Source organism: Oncorhynchus kisutch, unplaced genomic scaffold (assembly GCF_002021735.2).
Source record: "Oncorhynchus kisutch isolate 150728-3 unplaced genomic scaffold, Okis_V2 scaffold3951, whole genome shotgun sequence".
Taxonomy (NCBI): Eukaryota; Metazoa; Chordata; class Actinopteri; order Salmoniformes; family Salmonidae; genus Oncorhynchus; species Oncorhynchus kisutch.
The window spans coordinates 30,001-57,088 of NW_022265896.1; the positions used below are offsets into that span (position 1 = coordinate 30,001).

At 47.6% G+C, this 27,088-nt stretch overlaps 1 protein-coding gene across 4 annotated transcripts in view; it reads left to right on the forward strand.

Moving 5' to 3' along the window:
* Positions 1-4,908: 4,908 nt before the first annotated feature.
* The window catches only part of LOC116372468 (neurocalcin-delta A-like), a 94,990-nt gene continuing 72,810 nt past the window's right edge, over positions 4,909-27,088 (forward strand). The window contains exons 1-2 of one of the 4 annotated variants that reach the window (XM_031821268.1): positions 4,910-5,126; positions 14,860-15,127. The gene's annotated coding sequence lies outside the window, so the exon portion shown is untranslated. Of the gene's footprint in view, positions 5,232-14,859; positions 15,128-27,088 lie in introns of all 4 variants that reach the window. The other 3 variants (XM_031821270.1, XM_031821269.1, XM_031821273.1) reach the window with 3 other exon arrangements.

Below are 27,088 nucleotides of genomic sequence, written 5' to 3' on the forward strand. Positions count from 1 at the left end.
GTTATTAGAGAGAGATTATCAGAGAGAGGTTATCAGAGAGATGTTATTAGAGAGAGATTATCAGAGAGAGGTTATCAGAGAGAGATTATCAGAGAGAGGTTATCAGAGAGAGGTTATTAGAGAGAGATTATTTGAGAGAGGTTATCAGAGAGAGGTTATTAGAGATTATCAGAGAGAGTTTATCAGAAAGGGGTTATTAGAGGTTATCAGAGAAAGGTTATCAGAGAGAGGTTATCAGAGAGAGGTTATTAGAGAGAGGTTATCAGAGAGAGGTTATCAGCGAGAGGTTATCAGAGAGAGGTTATTAGAGAGAGATTATTAGAGAGAGATTATCAGAGGTTATTAGAGAGAGATTATCATAGAGAGGTTATAGCAGAAAGAGGTTATTAGAGGTTATCAGAGAGAAGTTATCTGAGAGAGGTTATTTGAGGTTATCAGAGAGAGGTTATCAGAGAGAGGTTATCAGAGAGAGGTTATTTGAGGTTATCAGAGAGAGGTTATCAGAGAGAGGTTATTAGAGGTTATCAGAGAGAGGTTATTAGAGGTTATCAGAGAGAGATTATCAGAGAGAGGTTATCAGAGAGAGAATATCAGAGAGAGGTTATCAGAGAGATATTATCAGAGGTTTTCAGAGAGAGGTTATTAGAGGTTATCAGAGAGAGATTATCAGAGAGAGATTATTAGAGAGAACTCCCCTGGAGTTCTGTTAAAACTGACCTGAGACAGAGACAGTCCCCTGGAGCTCTGTTAAAACTGACCTGAGACAGAGACTGTCCCCTGGAGCTCTGTTCAAACTGACCTGAGACAGAGACAGTCCCCAGGAGCTCTGTTAAAACTGACCTGAGACAGAGACTGTCCCCTGGAGCTCTGTTCAAACTGACCTGAGACTGAGACAGTCCCCTGGAGCTCTGTTAAAACTGACCTCTTCTGTCTTTCAGTATGAGTTATTATTTTAGTATTAAGAATAATAAGGGCAGCAGGCACGTTCATTAAGACACTCTATTTAGATAAATGTCTACCAGGAGAAACTTCAGCATGATATTAATATTTTATATTAAAATATTGAAATTCAGTTTTTCATCTGTGGAAAACAGCCCGTCTCCATCAGCATGTGAAGCTTCCGTTTTCCTTCCGTTTTCCTTCCGTTTTCCTTCAGTTTTCTTCACCTCAGGCGTTCCATTTCCTTCCTGTTTCTCTGTTCTTCACCTCAGGCGTTCCATTTGCTTCCTGTTTCTCTGTTCTTCACCTCAGGCGTTCCATTTCATTCCTTTCTATATATTTCTCTGTTCTTCTTCTCAGGCGTTCCATTTGCCCTGGTAGTGCACTAGGATATATAGGGGGTAGGGTGCCATTTGGGAAGTAGTCTCTATCTCAGGTGTTGGTGCTCTGTGGCGTGTCGTAGCCTCTATCTCAGGTGTTGGTGCTCTGGGGCATGTCGTAGCCTCTATCTCAGGTGTCTCTATCTCAGGTGTTGGTGCTCTGTGGTGTGTCGTAGTCTCTATCTCAGGTGTTGGTGCTCTGGGGCATGTCGTAGCCTCTATCTCAGGTGCCTCTATCTCAGGTGTTGGTGCTCTGGGGCATGTCGTAGCCTCTATCTCAAGTGTCTCTATCTCAGGTGTTGGTGCTCTGTGGTGTGTCGTAGTCTCTATCTCAGGTGTTGGTGCTCTGGGGTGTGTCGTAGTCTCTATCTCAGGTGTTGGTGCTCTGGGGTGTGTCGTAGTCTCTATATCAGGTGTTGGTGCTCTGGGGCATGTCGTAGTTTCTATCTCAGGTGTTGGTGCTCTGCAGTGTGTCGTAGTCTCTATCTCAGGTGTTGGTGCTCTGCAGCGTGTCGTAGCCTCTATATCAGGTGTTGGTGCTCTGGGGCATGTCGTAGTCTCTGTCTCAGGTGTTGGTGCTCTGGGGCATGTCGTAGTCTCTGTCTCAGGTGTTGGTGCTCTGGGGCATGTCGTAGTCTCTATCTCAGGTGTTGGTGCTCTGGGGCGTGTCGTAGTCTCTATCTCAGGTGTTGATGCTCTGGGGCATGTCGTAGTCTCTATCTCAGGTGTTGGTGCTCTGGGGCATGTCGTAGTCTCTATCTCAGGTGTTGATGCTCTGGGGCATGTCGTAGTCTCTGTCTCAGGTGTTGGTGCTCTGGGGCATGTCGTAGTCTCTGTCTCAGGTGTTGGTGCTCTGGGGCATGTCGTAGTCTCTATCTCAGGTCTTGGTGCTCTGCGGCATGTCGTAGTCTCTATCTCAGGTGTTGGTGCTCTGGGGCATGTCGTAGTCTCTATCTCAGGTGTTGGTGCTCTGGGGCATGTCGTAGTCTCTATCTCAGGTGTTGGTGCTCTGGGGCATGTCGTAGTCTCTATCTCAGGTGTTGGTGCTCTGGGGCATGTCGTAGTCTCTATCTCAGGTGTTGGTGCTCTGCAGCGTGTCGTAGTCTCTATCTCAGGTGTTGGTGCTCTGGGGCATGTCGTAGTCTCTGTCTCAGGTGTTGGTGCTCTGTGGTGTGTCGTAGTCTCTATCTCAGGTGTTGGTGCTCTGGGGCATGTCGTAGTCTCTATCTCAGGTGTTGGTGCTCTGCAGCGTGTCGTAGTCTCTATCTCGGGTGTTGATGCTCTGGGGCATGTCGTAGTCTCTATCTCAGGTGTTGGTGCTCTGCAGCGTGTCGTAGTCTCTGTCTCAGGTGTTGGTGCTCTGTCTCAGGTGTTGGTGCTCTGCAGTGTGTCGTAGTCTCTATCTCAGGTGTTGGTGCTCTGTCTCAGGTGTTGGTGCTCTGGGGCATGTCGTAGCCTCTATCTCAGGTGTTGGTGCTCTGGGGCATGTCGTAGTTTCTATCTCAGGTGTTGGTGCTCTGTCTCAGGTGTTGGTGCTCTGCAGTGTGTCGTAGTCTCTATCTCAGGTGTTGGTGCTCTGTCTCAGGTGTTGGTGCTCTGGGGCATGTCGTAGCCTCTATCTCAGGTGTTGGTGCTCTGGGGCATGTCGTAGTCTCTATCTCAGGTGTTGGTGCTCTGTCTCAGGTGTTGGTGCTCTGTGGTGTGTCGTAGTCTCTATCTCAGGTGTTGGTGCTCTGGGGCGCGTCGTAGTCTCTGTCTCAGGTGTTGGTGCTCTGGGGCATGTCGTAGTCTCTATCTCAGGTGTTGGTGCTCTGTCTCAGGACAATCTATAGAACCAACTATAGAACCAGCTATAGAGCCAGCTATGTTGTGATGTGTGTCAAATCAAAGACAGAAAAAGTCTTAAATAAATAATATCTAAAGGTTTTTGTGTTTTTGTCTTCAATTTGTATTATTTATTTTCAATATAATTCTCAAGTATTTTCCTCTTCCTGCATCACTTGAACGTTGTATTAGGGAGTAATTAGCGATCGTATATGTGGGCAATAACAGAGCTGTAGTCTGTAGTCCCCCCCGAGAAAAACATTTTAATTAGCAAAACCTGAACTCTGGCTATGGATTCATTAGTATGATCGACATTCATCAATTGTTTAGGGGATAGACTACAATATATGGGATCATTTGGGTTAATGTAAATTAATGGATTACCCCTCCCCCTTCACACACACTAATAAATCATCCGTATTTATTTATTTGTAAATCCAGAACACATTATGAGCATCCTGTGCTGCTTCTATTCATTCCAAGTCCAGGATTTTCTTCAAATAAAAACTATAATCTGTATTCATAACACTGTTTCATTGCATTTCCTACGTCCTTAATAAAACTCCCTTCAGACCGTTCCCAGAGACCCACATCGTGAGATAAGACGTACGGTATTGTGTGGATGTTTTGGAGTCTAGTTCATCCTATATGAGTACGGAGGTAGGTGAATATCAGGTGCATATCAGTGGTGGCTAGAGGGAGGGGCTATAGGAGGACGGGTTCATTGAAATATCTGGAATGGAATGAATGTATATCAAACATGTGGTTTCCATATGCTTGATGTGCTAATTACCATCCAGTGAGCACTTCCTCCTATAGCTTCCCCCACCAGCCTCCTCTGGTGCATATCGCGTTATAATCTTTGGTACCGTCGTTAGAGAAAGTAGCATAGCACTTTATCACCGCCTGCTGGTCAAAGAAAATACCAATCTGTAGTGTATTATATTAACCGCTAGAGGGAAGCAGACACCATTAAATCACAGAGAGAGCCGTCAGCACCTCGCGACATATTGACAAGGAACTGCCACCTGCGTCATAGTAGCCCGGAAGTAAAACCGCACCGGGAGTCAGATTTGAAATGGTGTATATTGAATACATGTAGCAGGGTGTTTTTGTTGTTGTTGCGGTGAAGTAAAATGACGTTGTTGCTCACCAGTGTTCTCTAAAGAAGAAACAACGATACAATGGAGTCTAACAACATTGCTTGCAAACTGCACAGATGTGAGGTTTGTTTCTCTATAGAAACACTGGTCCCTCTAAACATTTTTATTCCAGGTTTCATATCATATTTATGGGCATATCGGATGGTCTGCTCCTCCTTGAAATGGGGGGAAACTATGAAATAGCTCCCAATACCGTCTGATGTATATATTTAATGTATTAAATGAATGGTGGCCACAAACCTTCCCGAAAGTACATTTAAATGCGATTTTTATCCACGACTTCAAATGTATTTAATTTCAAATTTGTCTTCCAGTGTGGTTTAACTTTCTGGGTTATAGTGACGCATCTGGCAATGCCTTCTCTGCACGTTCCCAAGCTCATAGTGCTTTCTGGAAAACTGGGAACTCGGAAACATACGACGTACAATCGTGACGTCAGTGAGTTCCCGATTTAGAATTGGACGACGGTTTGAAAAGATTTTCCCTTATCGGAGATTTTTTTTCTTTTCTTCCGGAGTTCCCATTTTGTCGTGAACGTCGGAATTCGGAGATTTTCGAGTTCCCAGTTGATTTGAACGCCGCATCAAAGTACAAACCCTCCGACGTGACGTCACCAATACGAGGCGTCCAACTTTTTTCATGGCCATGCAAACTAACATGAGTTGGCAACACTCAAATGTGTCACTTTTGTGAAGCCACATGCTTTATGTCCTGTTGAAGTGTGTTTCCCCTCCCAGTTTCCGAAGAATTGGCTCTTTTGACGAAGACGTGTCGCGTTCAAGCCACAGTGACTTTTCGTAAGTTTTCAGAATTTCAACTGGTGAGTCTGGATTTTAGTTTTCTCCGACCGAGCTAACATTAGCACGCTCTTTTCATTTGAGCATTTGTCAACAATCTATTTTATTTGGCAACAGTCAAAACACAGGTAACTAAAGTTATTTTATTTCCATGATAACTCACAATTTTGAGTAACGTTATTGATTTCTAAAAGTCAATAACATCTGGCTACTTGCTAACGGTACTAGCTGGCTGGCTAACTAAATACTGTAAACGTTAGCCAGCTATGCTTACTAGGTCCATTTAACGAACACGTTGTTCCAAGCCGCTCTGTTCAGTATGTGATATGGGTAAGTTAGAGCAGAGTTAGTTAACAGGTTGAGTAGTGGAGACACATTCACATCAGTAAATAACAGGTTGAGTAGTGGAGACACATCAGTAAATAACAGGTTGAGTAGTGGAGACACATCAGTAAATAACAGGTTGAGTAGTGGATACACATCAGTAAATAACAGGTTGAGTAGTGGAGACACATTCACATCAGTAAATAACAGGTTGAGTAGTGGAGACACATCAGTAAATAACAGGTTGAGTAGTGGAGACACATCAGTAAATAACAGGTTGAGTAGTGGAGACACATCAGTAAATAACAGGTTGAGTAGTGGAGACACATCAGTAAATAACAGGTTGAGTAGTGGGAGACACATCAGTAAATAACAGGTTGAGTAGTGGAGACACATCAGTAAATAACAGGTTGAGTAGTGGAGACACATTCACATCAGTAAATAACAGGTTGAGTAGTGGATACACATCACTAAATAACAGGTTGAGTAGTGGAGACACATCAGTAAATAACAGGTTGAGTAGTGGAGACACATCAGTAAATAACAGGTTGAGTAGTGGAGACACATCAGTAAATAACAGGTTGAGTAGTGGAGACACATCAGTAAATAACAGGTTGAGTAGTGGAGACACATTCACATCAGTAAATAACAGGTTGAGTAGTGGAGACACATCAGTAAATAACAGGTTGAGTAGTGGAGACACATCAGTAAATAACAGGTTGAGTAGTGGAGACACATCAGTAAATAACAGGTTGAGTAGTGGATACACATTCACATCAGTAAATAACAGGTTGAGTAGTGGAGACACATCAGTAAATAACAGGTTGAGTAGTGGATACACATTCACATCAGTAAATAACAGGTTGAGTAGTGGAGACACATCAGTAAATAACAGGTTGAGTAGTGGATACACATCAGTAAATAACAAGTTGAGTAGTGGATACACATCAGTAAATAACAGGTTGAGTAGTGGATACACATTCACATCAGTAAATAACAGGTTGAGTAGTGGATACACATTCACATCAGTAAATAACAGGTTGAGTAGTGGAGACACATCAGTAAATAACAGGTTGAGTAGTGGAGACACATCAGTAAATAACAGGTTGAGTAGTGGAGACACATCAGTAAATAACAGGTTGAGTAGTGGAGACACATCAGTAAATAACAGGTTGAGTAGTGGAGACACATTCACATCAGTAAATAACAGGTTGAGTAGTGGAGACACATCAGTAAATAACAGGTTGAGTAGTGGAGACACATCAGTAAATAACGGGTTGAGTAGTGGAGACACATCAGTAAATAACAGGTTGAGTAGTGGGAGACACATCAGTAGTGGAGACACATCAGTAAATAACAGGTTGAGTAGTGGAGACACATCAGTAAATAACAGGTTGAGTAGTGGAGACACATCAGTAAATAACAGGTTGAGTAGTGGATACACATCACTAAATAAAGGTTGAGTAGTGGAGCACATCACTAAATAACAGGTTGAGTAGTGGAGACACATCAGTAAATAACAGGTTGAGTAGTGGAGACACATCAAGTAAATAACAGGAATGAGTAGTGGAGACACATCAGTAAATAACAGGTTGAGTAGTGGAGACACATCAGTAAATAACAGGTTGAGTAGTGGAGACACATCAGTAAATAACAGGTTGAGTAGTGGAGACACATCAGTAAATAACAGGTTGAGTAGTGGAGACACATCAGTAAATAACAGGTTGAGTAGTGGAGACACATCAGTAAATAACAGGTTGAGTAGTGGAGACACATTCACATCAGTAAATAACAGGTTGAGTAGTGGAGACACATCAGTAAATAACAGGTTGAGTAGTGGAGACACATCAGTAAATAACAGGTTGAGTAGTGGAGACACATCAGTAAATAACAGGTTGAGTAGTGGAGACACAATCAGTTAAATAACAGGTTGAGTAGTGGAGACACATCAGTAAATAACAGGTTGAGTAGTGGAGACACATCAGTAAATAACAGGTTGAGTAGTGGAGACACATCAGTAAATAACAGGTTGAGTAGTGGAGACACATCAGTAAATAACAGGTTGAGTAGTGGATACACATCAGTAAATAACAGGTTGAGTAGTGGAGACACATCATAAATAACAGGTTGAGTAGTGGAGACACATCAGTAAATAACAGGTTGAGTAGTGGAGACACATCAGTAAATAACAGGTTGAGTAGTGGAGACACATCAGTAAATAACAGGTTGAGTAGTGGAGACACATCAGTAAATAACAGGTTGAGTAGTGGATACACATCAGTAAATAACAGGTTTGAGTAGTGGAGACACATCAGTAAATAACAGGTTGAGTAGTGGAGACACATCAGTAAATAACAGGTTGAGTAGTGGAGACACATCAGTAAATAACAGGTTGAGTAGTGGAGACACATCAGTAAATAACAGGTTGAGTAGTGGAGACACATCAGTAAATAACAGGTTGAGTAGTGGAGACACATCAGTAAATAACAGGTTGAGTAGTGGAGACACATCAGTAAATAACAGGTTGAGTAGTGGAGACACATCAGTAAATAACAGGTTGAGTAGTGGAGACATCAGTAAATAACAGGTTGAGTAGTGGATACACATCAGTAAATAACAGGTTGAGTAGTGGAGACACATTCACATCAGTAAATAACAGGTTGAGTAGTGGAGACACATCAGTAAATAACAGGTTGAGTAGTGGAGACACATTCACATCAGTAAATAACAGGTTGAGTAGTGGAGACACATCAGTAAATAACAGGTTGAGTAGTGGAGACACATCAGTAAATAACAGGTTGAGTAGTGGATACACATCAGTAAATAACAGGTTGAGTAGTGGAGACACATCAGTAAATAACAGGTTGAGTAGTGGAGACACATCAGTAAATAACAGGTTGAGTAGTGGAGACACATCAGTAAATAACAGGTTGAGTAGTGGGAGACACATCAGTAAATAACAGGTTGAGTAGTGGAGACACATCAGTAAATAACAGGTTGAGTAGTGGAGACACATCAGTAAATAACAGGTTGAGTAGTGGAGACACATCAGTAAATAACAGGTTGAGTAGTGGAGACACATCAGTAAATAACAGGTTGAGTAGTGGAGACACATCAGTAAATAACAGGTTGAGTAGTGGAGACACATCAGTAAATAACAGGCTGTTATGGCCAGTGTTGACGGTGAGTCTGCAGACTGTCCAAACACACATCCAGTCACCAACAGGTGGTTGTGACTGAACAGTTATTCAGATAACTTTATGTATTACCAGATAACTTTATATATTACCAAGTTGTCAGTGTTATAAGTACTTAAGTAACAATACTTTAAAGTACGTCTTGGCTAAGTTTTTTTTTTTTGGGGGGGGGTATCTGTACTTTAATTGTATATATTTTGGGGGGGGGGGTATCTGTACTTTAATTGTATATATTTTGGGGGGGGGGGTATCTGTACTTTAATTGTATATATTTTGGAGGGGGGGTATCTGTACTTTAATTGTATATATTTTGGGGGGGGGGGTATCTGTACTTTAATTGTATATATTTTTTTGGGGGGGTATCTGTACTTTAATTGTATATATTTTGGGGGGGGTATCTGTACTTTAATTGTATATATTTTGGGGGGGGTATCTGTACTTTAATTGTATATATTTTGGGGGGGGGGGTATCTGTACTTTAATTGTATATATTTTGGGGGGGGGGTATCTGTACTTTAATTGTATATATTTTGGGGGGGGGGGGTATCTGTACTTTAATTGTATATATTTTTGTACAACTTTTACTCCACTAACGTTACATTCCTAAAGAAATTATTTAAAAAAAAACGTTTTACTCCGTCCTCCCTTTTTACTCCGTCCCCCCTCGTCCTCCCTTTTTACTCCGTCCTCCCTTTTTACTCCGTCCCCCCTTTTTACTCCGTCCCCCCTTTTTACTCCGTCCCCCCTTTTTACTCCGTCCTCCCTTTTTACTCCGTCCTCCCTTTTTACTCCGTCCTCCCTTTTTACTCCGTCCTCCCTTTTTACTCCGTCCTCCCTTTTTACTCCGTCCTCCCTTTTTACTCCGTCCTCCCTTTTTACTCCGTCCTCCCTTTTTACTCCGTCCTCCCTTTTTACTCCGTCCTCCCTTTTTACTCTGTCCTCCCTTTTTACTCCGTCCTCCCTTTTTACTCCGTCCTGCCTTTTTACTCTGTCCTCCCTTTTTACTCCGTCCTCCCTTTTTACTCCGTACTGCCTCTGGCTGACTCACTAAACAGAGAACATCCCTGGTCATCCCTACTGCCTCTGGCTGACTCACTAAACAGAGAACATCCCTGGTCATCCCTACTGCCTCTGGCTGACTCACTAAACAGAGAACATCCCTGGTCATCCCTACTGCCTCTGATCTGGAGGACTCACTAAACAGAGAACGTCCCTGGTCATCCCTACTGCCTCTGACTGGCTCACTAAACAGAGAACGCCCCTGGTCATCCCTACTGCCTCTGGTCTGGCTGACTCACTAAACAGAGAACATCCCTGGTCATCCCTACTGCCTCTGGTCTGGCTGACTCACTAAACAGAGAACGTCCCTGGTCATCCCTACTGCCTCTGGTCTGGCTGACTCACTAAACAGAGAACATCCCTGGTCATCCCTACTGCCTCTGGTCTGGCTGACTCACTAAACAGAGAACATCCCTGGTCATCCCTACTGCCTCTGATCTGGCTGACTCACTAAACAGAGAACATCCCTGGTCATCCCTACTGCCTCTGGCTGACTCACTAAACAGAGAACATCCCTGGTCATCCCTACTGCCTCTGGCTGACTCACTAAACAGAGAACATCCCTGGTCATCCCTACTGCCTCTGGCTGACTCACTAAACAGAGAACATCCCTGGTCATCCCTACTGCCTCTGATCTGGAGGACTCACTAAACAGAGAACGTCCCTGGTCATCCCTACTGCCTCTGATCTGGCTGACTCACTAAACAGAGAACATCCCTGGTCATCCCTACTGCCTCTGGCTGACTCACTAAACAGATGTTTAATTTGTAAATGATGTTGGACTGTGCTCCTGGATATCTGTAAATAACATCGGACCGTCCGGTTTGTTTAATATAAGTTAAAATTTTTCCTTTATTTTACCAGGCAAGTCAGTTAAGAACAGGTTCTTATTTACAATGACAGCCTGGGAACAGTGGGTTAACTGGTCTAGGAACAGTGGGTTAACTGGTCTAGGAACAGTGGGTTAACTGGTCTAGGAACAGTGGGTTAACTGGTCTAGGAACAGTGGGTTAACTGGTCTAGGATCTGTGGGTTAACTGGTCTAGGAACAGTGGGTTAACTGGTCTAGGAACAGTGGGTTAACTGGTCTAGGAACAGTGGGTTAACTGGTCTAGGAACAGTGGGTTAACTGGTCTAGGAACAGTGGGTTAACTGGTCTAGGAACAGTGGGTTAACTGGTCTAGGAACAGTGGGTTAACTGGTCTAGGAACAGTGGGTTAACTGGTCTAGGAACAGTGGGTTAACTGGTCTAGGAACAGTGGGTTAACTGGCCTAGGAACAGTGGGTTAACTGGTCTAGGAACAGTGGGTTAACTGGCCTAGGAACAGTGGGTTAACTGGCCTAGGAACAGTGGGTTAACTGGTCTAGGAACAGTGGGTTAACTGGTCTAGGAACAGTGGGTTAACTGGTCTAGGAACAGTGGGTTAACTGGTCTAGGAACAGTGGGTTAACTGGTCTAGGAACAGTGGGTTAACTGGTCTAGGAACAGTGGGTTAACTGGTCTAGGAACAGTGGGTTAACTGGTCTAGGAACAGTGGGTTAACTGGCCTAGGAACAGTGGGTTAACTGGCCTAGGAACAGTGGGTTAACTGGTCTAGGAACAGTGGGTTAACTGGTCTAGGAACAGTGGGTTAACTGCCTTGTTCAGGGGCAGAACGACAGATTTTGTACCTTGTCAGCTCGGGGATTTGAACTTGCAACCTTCCGGTTACTAGTCCAACGCTCCAGGGTAGCCTAATACCTCTCTTCCTGATACTTAAGTATATTTGAAAACAAATACTTTTGGACATTTACTAAATTTGTTTTTTTACTGGGTGACTTTTTTATTTGAGTAATTTTCTATTAAGGTATCTTTACTGTTACTCAAGTACTTTTCCACCACGGCAGGTTGTTGTTAGAGGCAGGTTGTTGTTAGAGGCAGGTTGTTGTTAGAGGCAGGTTGTTGTTAGAGGCAGGTTGTTGTTAGAGGCAGGTTGTTGTTAGAGGCAGGTTGTTGTTAGAGGCAGGCAGGTTGTTAGAGGCAGGCAGGTTGTTAGAGGCAGGCAGGTTGTTAGAGGCAGGTTGTTGTTAGAGGCAGGTTGTTGTTAGAGGCAGGTTGTTGTTAGAGGCAGGTTGTTGTTAGAGGCAGGTTGTTGTTAGAGGCAGGTTGTTGTTAGAGGCAGGTTGTTGTTAGAGGCAGGTTGTTGTTAGAGGCAGGTTGTTGTTAGAGGCAGGTTGTTGTTAGAGGCAGGTTGTTGTTAGAGGCAGGTTGTTGTTAGAGGCAGGTTGTTGTTAGAGGCAGGTTGTTGTTAGAGGCAGGTTGTTGTTAGAGGCAGGCAGGTTGTTAGAGGCAGGCAGGTTGTTAGAGGCAGGTTGTTGTTAGAGGCAGGTTGTTGTTAGAGGCAGGTTGTTGTTAGAGGCAGGTTGTTGTTAGAGGCAGGTTGTTGTTAGAGGCAGGTTGTTGTTAGAGGCAGGTTGTTGTTAGAGGCAGGTTGTTGTTAGAGGCAGGTTGTTGTTAGAGGCAGGTTGTTGTTAGAGGCAGGTTGTTGTTAGAGGCAGGTTGTTGTTAGAGGCAGGTTGTTGTTAGAGGCAGGTTGTTGTTAGAGGGTTGACACATGATTTGATGATAGCCTGTTAAAAGTCAAACTGGGGTTGTCTGCAATGATGTCAACCACTTGGGCCTCTAATCTCGTTCCCAGACAATTCCTCCCAGGATGGTTCCGACCTAGAATATGTGGACATCTATAAGTACCTAGGTGTCTGGCTAGACTGTAAACTCTCCTTCCAGACTCATATCAAACATCTCCAATCCAAAATCAAATTTAGAGTCGGCTTTCTATTCCGCAACAAAGCCTCCTTCACTCATGCCGCCAAACGTACCCTAGTAAAACTGACTATCCTACCGATCCTCGACTTCGGCGATGTCATCTACAAAATGGCTTCCAACACTCTACTCAGCAAACTGGATGCAGTTTATCACAGTGCCATCCGTTTTGTTACTAAAGCACCTTATACCACCCACCACTGTGACCTGTATGCTCTAGTCGGCTGGTCCTCGCTACATATTCGTCGCCAGACCCACAGGGCATCAGTCAGCTACAGTAATACCTCTCTTCCTGTCAACTCTAAGCAGTGTCACCACAGGGCATCAGTCAGCTACAGTGATACCTCTCTTCCTGTCATCTCTAAGCAGTGTCACCACAGGGCATCAGTCAGCTACCTCTCTGCCTGTCACCTCTAAGCAGTGTCACCACAGGGCACCAGTCAGCTACCTCTCTGCCTGTCACCTCTAAGCAGTGTCACCACAGGGCATCAGTCAGCTACAGTGATACCTCTCTGCCTGTCACCTCTAAGCAGTGTCACCACAGGGCATCAGTCAGCTACCTCTCTGCCTGTCACCTCTAAGCAGTGTCACCACAGGGCACCAGTCAGCTACCTCTCTGCCTGTCACCTCTAAGCAGTGTCACCACAGGGCATCAGTCAGCTACAGTGATACCTCTCCTCCTGTCACCTCTAAGCAGTGTCACCACAGGGCATCAGTCAGTTACAGTGATACCTCTCTGCCTGTCACCTCTAAGCAGTGTCACCACAGGGCACCAGTCAGCTACAGTGATACCTCTCTGCCTGTCACCTCTAAGCAGTGTCACCACAGGGCACCAGTCAGCTACAGTGATACCTCTCTGCCTGTCACCACAGGGCATCAGTCAGCTACCTCTCTGCCTGTCACCTCTAAGCAGTGTCACCACAGGGCACCAGTCAGCTACAGTGATACCTCTCTGCCTGTCACCACAGGGCATCAGTCAGCTACCTCTCTGCCTGTCACCTCTAAGCAGTGTCACCACAGGGCACCAGTCAGCTACAGTGATACCTCTCTGCCTGTCACCTCTAAGCAGTGTCACCACAGGGCACCAGTCAGCTACAGTGATACCTCTCTGCCTGTCACCTCTAAGCAGTGTCACCACAGGGCATCAGTCAGCTACAGTGATACCTCTCTGCCTGTCACCTCTAAGCAGTGTCACCACAGGGCATCAGTCAGCTACAGTGATACCTCTCTGCCTGTCACCTCTAAGCAGTGTCACCACAGGGCACCAGTCAGCTACCTCTCTGCCTGTCACCTCTAAGCAGTGTCACCACAGGGCATCAGTCAGCTACAGTGATACCTCTCTGCCTGTCACCACAGGGCATCAGTCAGCTACCTCTCTGCCTGTCACCTCTAAGCAGTGTCACCACAGGGCATCAGTCAGCTACAGTGATACCTCTCTGCCTGTCACCTCTAAGCAGTGTCACCACAGGGCACCAGTCAGCTACAGTGATACCTCTCTGCCTGTCACCTCTAAGCAGTGTCACCACAGGGCACCAGTCAGCTACAGTGATACCTCTCTGCCTGTCACCTCTAAGCAGTGTCACCACAGGGCACCAGTCAGCTACAGTGATACCTCTCTGCCTGTCACCTCTAAGCAGTGTCACCACAGGGCACCAGTCAGCTACAGACTAGTAGAGGCGTGTTCTATTGGGCTTGTGATGACATCACAATAGGCTCACCTATCTTTTCTTGACGTTCCTGTGATTTTTGACTGGGGTTGGCTGGTTAATGAAAACATTATTGGCAAATGCTTTCGCTTTCGTCCGTCTTGCGCTGGTCCAAGAATTTCACCTCTAGCGGAACAATACGAATGTCCCCGGCCGTCCCTGTCCTCCTGTCTTCCTGTCCTCCTGTCCTCCTGTCTTCCTGTCCTCCTGTCTTCCTGTCCACCTGTCGTAGCCTGACCCGGCCTGACGGGGTTATTGGTAACTTATCATTATCAGTCTGCCTGACAGGGTTATTGGTAACTTTTCAGTCTGCCTGATGAGGGTCATTGGTAACTTATCAGTCTGCCTGACAGGGTTGTTGGTAACCTATCAGTCTGCCTGACGGGGTCATTGGTAACTTATCATTATCAGTCTGCCTGACGGGGTCATTGGTAACTTATCATTATCGGTCTGCCTGACAGGGTTATTGGTAACTTTTCAGTCTGCCTGATGAGGGTCATTGGTAACTTATCAGTCTGCCTGACAGGGTTGTTGGTAACCTATCAGTCTGCCTGATGAGGGTCATTGGTAACTTATCATTATCAGTCTGCCTGACAGGGTTGTTGGTAACTTATCAGTCTGCCTGACGAGGGTCATTGGAAACTTATCATTATCATCTCCCCTGCAGTCCCAGAGAGAAGACCCATCTCCCCTGCAGTCCCAGAGAGAAGACCCATCTCCCCTGCAGTCCCAGAGAGAAGACCCATCTCCCCTGCAGTCCCAGAGAGAAGACCCATCTCCCCTGCAGTCCCAGAGAGAAGACCCATCTCCCCTGCAGTCCCAGAGAGAAGACCCATCTCCCCTGCAGTCCCAGAGAGAAGACCCATCTCCCCTGCAGTCCCAGAGAGAAGACCCATCTCCCCTGCAGTCCTGACGGTATCCCAGAGTTCCACCAGGTAAGGAGAAGACCCAGATCTGTTAACCACCAAGCTGTGGGTTTGGCCAGTCTCTCCTCCTGAGACTCTACTACTTCGCTTTTAGAAATATATTCTGATACTGTTTGTTGTTCTGCTGCAGATGCTGGACATTTCTATTCCACTGTGTTCTTCAAACCGCACATCTGTCATTTAGGTTCCCCATCAGCCTGTTGTCCTGATCTATAACCAGCAGACTGTAGACTTCATCATTTAGGTTCCCCATCAGCCTGTTGTCCTGATCTATAACCAGCAGACTGTAGACTTCATCATTTAGGTTCCCCATCAGCCTGATCTATAACCAGCAGACTGTAGACTTCATCATTTAGGTTCCCCATCAGCCTGTTGGCCTGATCTATAACCAGCAGACTGTAGACTTCATCATTTAGGTTCCCCATCAGCCTGTTGTCCTGATCTATAACCAGCAGACTGTAGACTTCATCATTTAGGTTCCCCATCAGCCTGTTGTCCTGATCTATAACCAGCAGACTGTAGACTTCATCATTTAGGTTCCCCATCAGCCTGTTGTCCTGATCTATAACCAGCAGACTGTAGACTTCATCATTTAGGTTCCCCATCAGCCTGTTGTCCTGATCTATAACTAGCAGACTGTAGACTTCATCATTTAGGTTCCCCATCAGCCTGATCTATAACCAGCAGACTGTAGACTTCATCATTTAGGTTCCCCATCAGCCTGTTGTCCTGATCTATAACCAGCAGACTGTAGTCTCCCGGCTCTGTGTGTGGCAGTGGGGTCACTGGGCCTCTTAGCTGAACGGTGTGAGAGCCGAGACACTGGGCCTCTTAGCTGAACGGTGTGAGAGACCGAGACACTGGGCCTCTTAGCTGAACGGTGTGAGAGACCGGGACACTGGGCCTCTTAGCTGAACGGTGTGAGAGACTGGGCCTCTTAGCTGAACGGTGTGAGAGACCGGGTCACTGGGCCTCTTAGCTGAACGGTGTGAGAGACCGGGTCACTGGGCCTCTTAGCTGAACGGTGTGAGAGACCGGGACACTGGGCCTCTTAGCTGAACGGTGTGAGAGACCGGGACACTGGGCCTCTTAGCTGAACGGTGTGAGAGACCGGGACACTGGGCCTCTTAGCTGAACGGTGTGAGAGACCGGGTCACTGGGCCTCTTAGCTGAACGATGTGAGAGACCGGGTCACTGGGCCTCTTAGCTGAACGGTGTGAGAGACCGGGACACTGGGCCTCTTAGCTGAACGGTGTGAGAGACCGGGACACTGGGCCTCTTAGCTGAACGGTGTGAGAGACCGGGTCACTGGGCCTCTTAGCTGAACGATGTGAGAGACCGGGACACTGGGCCTCTTAGCTGAACGGTGTGAGAGACCGGGACACTGGGCCTCTTAGCTGTACGGTGTGAGAGGCTGGGCCTCTTAGCTGAACGGTGTGAGAGACTGGGCCTCTTAGCTGAACGGTGTGAGAGACCGGGTCACTGGGCCTCTTAGCTGAACGGTGTGAGAGACTGGGCCTCTTAGCTGAACGGTGTGAGAGACCGGGTCACTGGGCCTCTTAGCTGAACGGTGTGAGAGACTGGGCCTCTTAGCTGAACGGTGTGAGAGACCGGGACACTGGGCCTCTTACCCTTCCGCTAGCCGTTCAGCTAACTGCCAACACACTCTACTTTTCCACTGCATCTTTTGGTTGTTTGTTAGTTGTCTCATAAACAGATATATTTATAGTGTTAGCGAGGGTATCATTCTCATAGATCCATCCCTGTTGTGTGGGAGGAGCTGGGGGAGGATTACAGCTGCTCTAGTGACTGGTGTAACAAGGAGCTGGGGAGGATTACAGCTGCTCTAGTGACTGGTGTAACAAGGAGCTGGGGAGGATTACAGCCGCTCTAGTGACTGGTGTAACAAGGAGCTGGGGAGGATTACAGCCGCTCTAGTGACTGGTGTAACAAGGAGCTGGGGAGGATTACAGCTGCTCTAGTGACTGGTGTAACAAGGAGCTGGGGAGGATTACAGCCGCTCTAGTGACTGGTGTAACAAGGAGCTGGGGAGGATTACAGCTGCTCTAGTGACTGGTGTAACAAGGAGCTGGGGAGGATTACAGCCGCTCTAGTGACTGGGGAGGATTACAGCCGCTCTAGTGACTGGTGTAACAAGGAGCTGGGGAGGATTACAGCCGCTCTAGTGACTGGGGAGGATTACAGCTGCTCTAGTGACTGGGGAGGATTACAGCCGCTCTAGTGACTGGTGTAACAAGGAGCTGGGGAGGATTACAGCTGCTCTAGTGACTGGGGAGGATTACAGCCGCTCTAGTGACTGGTGTAACAAGGAGCTGGGGAGGATTACAGCTGCTCTAGTGACTGGTGGAACAAGGAGCTGGGGAGGATTACAGCCGCTCTAGTGACTGGTGTAACAAGGAGCTGGGGAGGATTACAGCCGCTCTAGTGACTGGTGTAACAAGGAGCTGGGGGAGGATTACAGCTGCTCTAGTGACTGGTGGAACAAGGAGCTGGGGAGGATTACAGCCGCTCTAGTGACTGGTGGAACAAGGAACTGGGGAGGATTACAGCCGCTCTAGTGACTGGTGGAACAAGGAGCTGGGGAGGATTACAGCTGCTCTAGTGACTGGGGAGGATTACAGCTGCTCTAGTGACTGGGGAGGATTACAGCTGCTCTAGTGACTGGTGGAACAAGGAACTGGGGAGGACTACAGCTGCTCTAGTGACTGGTGTAACAAGGAGCTGGGGAGGATTACAGCCGCTCTAGTGACTGGTGTAACAAGGAGCTGGGGAGGATTACAGCTGCTCTAGTGACTGGTGGAACAAGGAACTTGGGGGGACTACAGCTGCTCTAGTGACTGGGGAGGATTACAGCCGCTCTAGTGACTGGGGAGGATTACAGCTGCTCTAGTGACTGGTGTAACAAGGAGCTGGGGAGGACTACAGCTGCTCTAGTGACTGGTGGAACAAGGAGCTGGGGAGGATTACAGCTGCTCTAGTGACTGGTGGAACAAGGAACTGGGGAGGACTACAGCCGCTCTAGTGACTGGTGGAACAAGGAACTGGGGAGGACTACAGCTGCTCTAGTGACTGGTGTAACAAGGAGCTGGGGAGGATTACAGCTGCTCTAGTGTCTGGGGAGGATTACAGCCGCTCTAGTGACTGGTGTAACAAAGAGCTGGGGAGGATTACAGCTGCTCTAGTGACTGGTGGAACAAGGAGCTGGGGAGGATTACAGCTGCTCTAGTGACTGGGGAGGATTACAGCCGCTCTAGTGACTGGTGTAACAAGGAGCTGGGGAGGATTACAGCTGCTCTAGTGACTGGTGTAACAAGGAGCTGGGGAGGATTACAGCCGCTCTAGTGACTGGTGGAACAAGGAGCTGGGGAGGATTACAGCTGCTCTAGTGACTGGGGAGGATTACAGCCGCTCTAGTGACTGGTGTAACAAGGAGCTGGGGAGGATTACAGCTGCTCTAGTGACTGGTGTAACAAGGAACTGGGGAGGATTACAGCTGCTCTAGTGACTGGGGAGGACTACAGCTGCTCTAGTGACTGGGGAGGATTACAGCTGCTCTAGTGACTGGTGTAACAAGGAGCTGGGGAGGATTACAGCTGCTCTAGTGACTGGTGTAACAAGGAACTGGGGAGGATTACAGCTGCTCTAGTGACTGGTGTAACAAGGAGCTGGGGAGGATTACAGCCGCTCTAGTGACTGGTGTAATAAGGAACTGGGGAGGACTACAGCTGCTCTAGTGACTGGTGGAACAAGGAACTGGGGAGGATTACAGCTGCTCTAGTGACTGGGGAGGATTACAGCTGCTCTAGTGACTGGGGAGGATTACAGCTGCTCTAGTGACTGGTGTAACAAGGAACTGGGGAGGACTACAGCTGCTCTAGTGACTGGTGTAACAAGGAGCTGGGGAGGATTACAGCCGCTCTAGTGACTGGTGTAACAAGGAACCGTTCTCCCTTTCCACCAATGACGCTGGCCATGTTAGGGTCCGCCTCTCAACAGCCCTCCATTCTCCCTTTCCACCAATGACGTTGGCCATGTTAGGCTCCGCCTCTCAACATCCCTCTATTCTCCCTTTCCACCAATGACGCTGGCCATGTTAGGGTCCGCCTCTCAACATCCCTCCATTCTCCCTTTCCACCAATGACGCTGGCCATGTTAGGGTCCGCCTCTCAACATCCCTCCATTCTCCCTTTCCACCAATGACGCTGGCCATGTTAGGGTCCGCCTCTCAACATCCCTCCATTCTCCCTTTCCACCAATGATGCTGGCTGAGTGGAAGGAGGACGAAGGCACGTGTTGACGTGTTGACAGCTCTGAGTGGAAGGAGGATGAAGGCACGTGTTGACAGCTCTGAGTGGAAGAAGGACGAAGGCACGTGTTGACAGCTCTGAGTGGGAGGAGGACGAAGGCACGTGTTGACAGCTCTGAGTGGGAGGAGGACGAAGGCACATGTTGACAGCTCTGAGTGGAAGAAGGACGAAGGCACGTGTTGACAGCTGTGAGTGGAATGAGGACGAAGGCACGTGTTGACAGCTGTGAGTGGAAGAAGGACGAAGGCACGTGTTGACAGCTCTGAGGGGAAGAAGGACAAAGGCACGTGTTGACAGCTCTGGGTGGAAGAATCTCACAGATTCAACTTACTACGGATACGGTAATCTGAGCCATCCGATTGGCCAGCGGGAGGCAAATAGAGCACTTGATTTAGTTCTGCGGCACCGCCAGGAGGGCATAGTTTGTACCTTCAGACACATAAAATGGTTAAAAATGGGAACCGGTTGCCTCCCCGGCGCGCAGGGCAGTTTAAATCAGGTGCACCTTCCGCCAACAGCCCCAGAGGAATGAAAAAGGAAACTGCACACTGGTCTTGATAGTGTCACTGATCTTTAATAAGCTTTACGTATCGGCCTCACGGCCTTCGTCAGAAATGTTGTGATAAATAAAATAGTACCCTTATATAGACCTAGCCCCGCCCACATCCGCTCCACTCTTCGAAAGGAGTTGGAGGCCAAGGAAAAACACATAAGTGCTTCCAAATATAACAATCTACATTTCATAAATATTCAAATAAAGTGTGTGCATAAGACGTATTAAACACGTCTGTAAAACCACAATGAGGACGAAGCCCCAGAGGAATAAAATAGAAATAGATACACGAGGCTTTACCATTTTTGTAGAGTTTTCTTTACAGAAAAGTTTGACGATCCACTAGGGAATGTCTTGGCGATGGACCAGTTGGTGACCACTGCTCTATAGAATCCAGCAGCACATTCATCCAGAACGTTCTAGAGCTTTCACTTCTCTCTGACATTCTCTATTCGCCCACGGAGCTCTCGCTGCTTAGCAACAGCCGCTAGACAGAGTTCCATCCAGGCACGGCGGTAATGAGCATCTCCTTGTGTTATTGTGTTTGTATAATAAACATATAAACTAGTCCTGCTGTGGAAATAGTCACACTGAGCTTTCAGAGGTTCCTTCTCAGACTCTGTAGAGTTAAAGGGCTGAGTTATGACATAATGGACAGATGGGAGGGAAAAAAAGAGTTGATAGTTCAGAAGGAAGGACAATAATAATTTAAACGCTGCTTAGGTTATGTATAAAATTATTATTTAACCTTAACCAGGAAGGGCTCATTGAGATTTAAAATCTCTTTTTCAAGAGCGTCCTGGCCAAGATAGGCAGCACCAAGTCATTACAAAAAAATTACAGACATACAACGTGAAAAACGAATTACTAAAGTAATCTAGTAAAAACCATTGAATTCACAAGAGTCTAAAACAGCAAAAAAACATTGACAGGTCAGGGAATCAGCCTCAAAATCCTTCATCAGTGATTTAAAAATACCAATCGGGGACAAATTCTTCCAGTTTAAAAGTATCTTGTGAGGCGTTCCAAGACGATGGCGCAGAGGACATAAAAGCCCTTTTACCAAATTCAGTTGGGACATTTGGAACAGTTAGCAGGATAAAGTCCTGAGAAACGAAGAGACGACCCACCACATTTCTGAACAATAAAAACGCACAAATAAAAAGGTAGTAAACCCCAAATAGCTTATGTGTGCTATATTATGAGAAGCCACATATTACAGCCTACTCCATGCCTGAATATAGTCATCCAGTAGTTAAACTATTCATGGGTTGCATGTTTCCTCATAGTGGTGTTTTTGGACTGATGCCCGACTGAGCCATTCATTCTACTCATCGTCAATGAGCGCCGATGAAGAGTTCATTTAAAAGTGTATTACAGTTGGCTTTTTTACATTACCTTTATTTAACCAGGCAAGTCAGTTAAGAACAAATTCTTATTTTCAATGACGGCCTAGGAACAGTGGGTTAACTGGTCTAGGAACAGTGGGTTAACTGGTCTAGGAACAGTGGGTTAACTGGTCTAGGAACAGTGGGTTAACTGGTCTAGGAACAGTGGGTTAACTGGTCTAGGAACAGTGGGTTAACTGGTCTAGGAACAGTGGGTTAACTGGTCTAGGAACAGTGGGTTAACTGGTCTAGGAACAGTGGGTTAACTGGTCTAGGAACAGTGGGTTAACTGGTCTAGGAACAGTGGGTTAACTGGTCTAGGAACAGTGGGTTAACTGGTCTAGGAACAGTGGGTTAACTGGTCTAGGAACAGTGGGTTAACTGGTCTAGGAACAGTGGGTTAACTGGTCTAGAACAGTGGGTTAACTGTCTAGGAACAGTGGGTTAACTGGTCTAGGAACAGTGGGTTAACTGGTCTAGGAACAGTGGGTTAACTGGTCTAGGAACAGTGGGATAACTGGTCTAGGAACAGTGGGTTAACTGGTCTAGGAACAGTGGGTTAACTGGTCTAGGAACAGTGGGTTAACTGGTCTAAGAACAGTGGGTTAACTGGTCTAGGAACAGTGGGTTAACTGGTCTAGGAACAGTGGGTTAACTGCCTGTTCAGGGGCAGAATTTTACCTTGTCAGCACGGGGATTTGAACTTGCAACCTTTCGGTTACTAGTCCAACGCTCTAACCACTAGGCTACCCTGCCGCCTCTACACTCTAACCACTAGGCTACCCTGCCGCCTCTACACTCTAACCACTAGGCTACCCTGCCGCCTCTACACTCTAACCACTAGGCTACCCTGCCGCCTCTACACTCTAACCACTAGGCTACCCTGCCGCCTCTACACTCTAACCACTAGGCTACCCTGCCGCCTCTACACTCTAACCACTAGGCTACCCTGCCGCCTCTACACTCTAACCACTAGGCTACCCTGCCCCCTCTACACTCTAACCACTAGGTCCCAACTACCTAGCGAAGATTGAGGAGAGGCAACCAGATTGACTTTAGGTACAGTATAACGTTAGTTACCTAGTGAAGATTACCATTCCAGTATTTTACTTGCTATATTGTATTTACTTTGCCATCATGGCCTTTTTTGCCTTTACCTCCCTTCTCACCTCATTTGCTCACATTGTATATAGACTTGTTTATACTGCATTATTGACTGTATGTTTGTTTTTACTCCATGTGTAAGTCTGTGTCGTTTTATCTGTCGAACTGCTTTGCTTTATCTTGGCCAGGTCGCAATTGTAAATGAGAACTTGTTCTCAACTTGCCTACCTGGTTAAATAAAGGTAAAATAAATAAATAAATAAAAATTGAGGAGAGGCAACCAGATTGACTTTAGGTACAGTATAACGTTAGTTACCTAGCGAAGATTGAGGAGAGGCAACCAGATTGACTTTAGGTATAGTATAACGTTAGTTACCTAGCGAAGATTGAGGAGAGGCAACCAGATTGACTTTAGGTACAGTATAACGTTAGTTACCTAGTGAAGATTGAGGAGAGGCAACCAGATTGACTTTAGGTATAGTATAACGTTAGTTACCTAGTGAAGATTGAGGAGAGGCAACCAGATTGACTTTAGGTACAGTATAACGTTAGTTACCTAGTGAAGATTGAGGAGAGGCAACCAGATTGACTTTAGGTACAGTATAACGTTAGTTACCTAGCCTATGATACAGTGCATTCGGGAAATATTCAGACCCCTTGACTTTTTCCTCATTTTATGTTAGTCTTATTTGAAAATTGATTAAATATATAATATTATCAGCAATCTAAACACAAGACTTCATAATGACATAAACAGGCACCTAAAGACTCTCAGACCAGAAACAAGATTCTCTGGTCTGATGAAACCAAGATTGAACTCTTTGGCCTGAATGTCAAGCGTCATGTCTGGAGGAAACCTGGCACCATCCCTACTGTGGCAGCATCATGCTGGTGGGATGTTTTTCAGTGGCAGGGACTGGGAGACTAGTCAGGATCGAGGCAAAGATGAACAGAGCAAAGATGAAGTGATCAAAGTACAGAGATCCTTGATCCACAGCGCTCAGGAGCTCAGACTGGGACGAAGGTTCACCTTCCAACAGGACAACGACCCTGAGCGCCAAGGCAACGCAGGAGTGGCTTCGGTACAAGCCTCCGAATGTCCTTGAGTGGCCCAGCCAGAGGCTGGACTTGAACCCGATCTAAACATCTCTGGAGAGATCAGAAAATAGCTGTGCAGCGACGTTCCCCATCCAACCTGACAGAGCTTGAGAGGATCTGCAGAGAAGAACAGGAGAAACTCCCCAAATACAGGTGTGCCAAGCTTTTAGCGTCATACCCAAGAAGACTCCAGGGTGTAATCACTGCCAAAGGTGCTTCAACAAAGTACTGAGTAAAGGGTCTGAATACTTATGTAAATGTGATATATATATATATATTCTAAAAACCTCTTTGTGCTTTGTCATTATGGGGTATTAAATGATTTAATCAATTTCATGGTCAGGCTTCGGCCCACGGACCCTAGTGGTCCTGGCCAGGCTTCGGCCCACGGACCCTAGTGGTCCTGGCCAGGCTTCGGCCCACGGACCCTAGTGGTCCTGGCCAGGCTTCGGCCCACGGACCCTAGTGGTCCTGGCCAGGCTTCGGCCCACGGACCCTAGTGGTCCTGGCCAGGCTTCGGCCCACGGACCCTAGTGGTCCTGGCCAGGCTTCGGCCCACGGACCCTAGTGGTCCTGGCCAGGCTTCGGCCCACGGACCCTAGTGGTCCTGGCCAGGCTTCGGCCCACGGACCCTAGTGGTCCTGGCCAGGCTTCGGCCCACGGACCCTAGTGGTCCTGGCCAGGCTTCGGCCCACGGACCCTAGTGGTCCTGGCCAGGCTTCGGCCCACGGACCCTTGTGGTCCTGGCCAGGCTTCGGCCCACGGACCCTAGTGGTCCTGGCCAGGCTTCGGCCCACGGACCCTAGTGGTCCTGGCCAAGCACACGTGAAGCCATAGCCTGTTGTTCCTGGCTGGGATAGACTGTAGCTGGGATAGACTGTAGCTAGGAGGGTCTTGTTCCTGGCTGGGATAGACTGTAGCTGGGTGGGTGTTGTTCCTGGCTGGGATAGACTGTAGCTGTGATAGACTGTAGCTGGGAGGGTGTTGTTCCTGGCTGGGATAGACTGTAGCTGTGATAGACTGTAGCTGGGAGGGTGTTGTTTCTGGCTGGGATAGACTGTAGATGGGATAGACTGTAGCTGGGAGGGTCTTGTTCCTGGCTGGGATAGACTGTAGCTGGGAGGGTGTTGTTCCTGGCTGGGATAGACTGTAGCTGTGATAGACTGTAGCTGGGAGGGTGTTGTTCCTGGCTGGGATAGACTGTAGCTGTGATAGACTGTAGCTGGGATAGACTGTAGCTGGGAGGGTCTTGTTCCTGGCTGGGATAGTCTGTAGCTGGGAGGGTGTTGTTCCTGGCTGGGATAGACTGTAGCTGGGATAGACTGTAGCTAGGAGGGTCTTGTTCCTGGCTGGGATAGACTGTAGCTGGGAGGGTGTTGTTCCTGGCTGGGATAGACTGTAGCTGGGAGGGTGTTGTTCCTGGCTGGGATAGACTGTAGCTGGGAGGGTGTTGTTCCTGGCTGGGATAGACTGTAGCTGTGATAGACTGTAGCTGGGAGGGTCTTGTTCCTGGCTGGGATAGACTGTAGCTGTGATAGACTGTAGCTGGGAGGGTCTTGTTCCTGGCTGGGATAGACTGTAGCTGGGAGGGTCTTGTTCCTGGCTGGGATAGACTGTAGCTGGGATAGACTGTAGCTGGGAGGGTGTTGTTCCTGGCTGGGATAGACTGTAGCTGGGATAGACTGTAGCTAGGAGGGTCTTGTTCCTGGCTGGGATAGACTGTAGCTGGGAGGGTGTTGTTCCTGGCTGGGATAGACTGTAGCTGGGAGGGTGTTGTTCCTGGCTGGGATAGACTGTAGCTGGGAGGGTGTTGTTCCTGGCTGGGATAGACTGTAGCTGTGATAGACTGTAGCTGGGAGAGTCTTGTTCCTGGCTGGGATAGACTGTAGCTGTGATAGACTGTAGCTGGGAGGGTCTTGTTCGTGGCTGGGATAGACTGTAGCTGGGAGGGTCTTGTTCCTGGCTGGGATAGACTGTAGCTGGGATAGACTGTAGCTGGGAGGGTCTTGTTCCTGGCTGGGATAGACTGTAGCTGGGATAGACTGTAGCTGGGAGGGTGTTGTTCCTGGCTGGGATAGACTGTAGCTGTGATAGACTGTAGCTGGGAGGGTGTTGTTCCTGGCTGGGATAGACTGTAGCTGGGATAGACTAGCTGGGAGGGTCTTGTTCCTGGCTGGGATAGACTGTAGCTGGGATAGACTAGCTGGGAGGGTCTTGTTCCTGGCTGGGATAGACTGTAGATGGGATAGACTGTAGCTGGGAGGGTCTTGTTCCTGGCTGGGATAGACTAGCTGGGAGGGTCTTGTTCCTGGCTGGGATAGTCTGTAGCTGGGATAGACTGTAGCTGGGATAGACTGTAGCTGGGAGGGTGTTGTTTCTGGCTGGGATAGACTGTAGCTGGGAGGGTCTTGTTCCTGGCTGGGATAGACTGTAGCTGGGAGGGTCTTGTTTCTGGCTGGGATAGACTGTAGCTGGGAGGGTCTTGTTTCTGGCTGGGATAGACTGTAGCTGGGAGGGTCTTGTTTCTGGCTGGGATAGACTGTAGCTGGGAGGGTCTTGTTCCTGGCTGGGATAGACTGTAGCTGTGATAGACTGTAGCTGGGAGGGTCTTGTTCCTGGCTGGGATAGACTGTAGCTGGGAGGGTCTTGTTCCTGGCTGGGATAGACTGTAGCTGGGAGGGTCTTGTTCCTGGCTGGGATAGACTGTAGCTGGGATAGACTGTAGCTGGGAGGGTCTTGTTCCTGGCTGGGATAGACTGTAGCTGTGATAGACTGTAGCTGGGAGGGTGTTGTTCCTGGCTGGGATAGACTGTAGCTGTGATAGACTGTAGCTGGGAGGGTGTTGTTCCTGGCTGGGATAGACTGTAGCTGGGATAGACTAGCTGGGAGGGTCTTGTTCCTGGCTGGGATAGACTGTAGCTGGGAGGGTCTTGTTCCTGATTGGGATAGACTGTAGCTGGGAGGGTCTTGTTCCTGGCTGGGATAGACTGTAGATGGGATAGACTGTAGCTGGGAGGGTCTTGTTCCTGGCTGGGATAGACTAGCTGGGAGGGTCTTGTTCCTGGCTGGGATAGTCTGTAGCTGGGATAGACTGTAGCTGGGATAGACTGTAGCTGGGAGGGTGTTGTTTCTGGCTGGGATAGACTGTAGCTGGGAGGGTCTTGTTCCTGGCTGGGATAGACTGTAGCTGGGAGGGTCTTGTTCCTGGCTGGGATAGACTGTAGCTGGGAGGGTCTTGTTCCTGGCTGGGATAGACTGTAGCTGGGAGGGTCTTGTTTCTGGCTGGGATAGACTGTAGCTGGGAGGGTCTTGTTTCTGGCTGGGATAGACTGTAGCTGGGAGGGTCTTGTTTCTGGCTGGGATAGACTGTAGCTGGGAGGGTCTTGTTTCTGGCTGGGATAGACTGTAGCTGGGAGGGTCTTGTTCCTGGCTGGGATAGACTGTAGCTGTGATAGACTGTAGCTGGGAGGGTGTTGTTCCTGGCTGGGATAGACTGTAG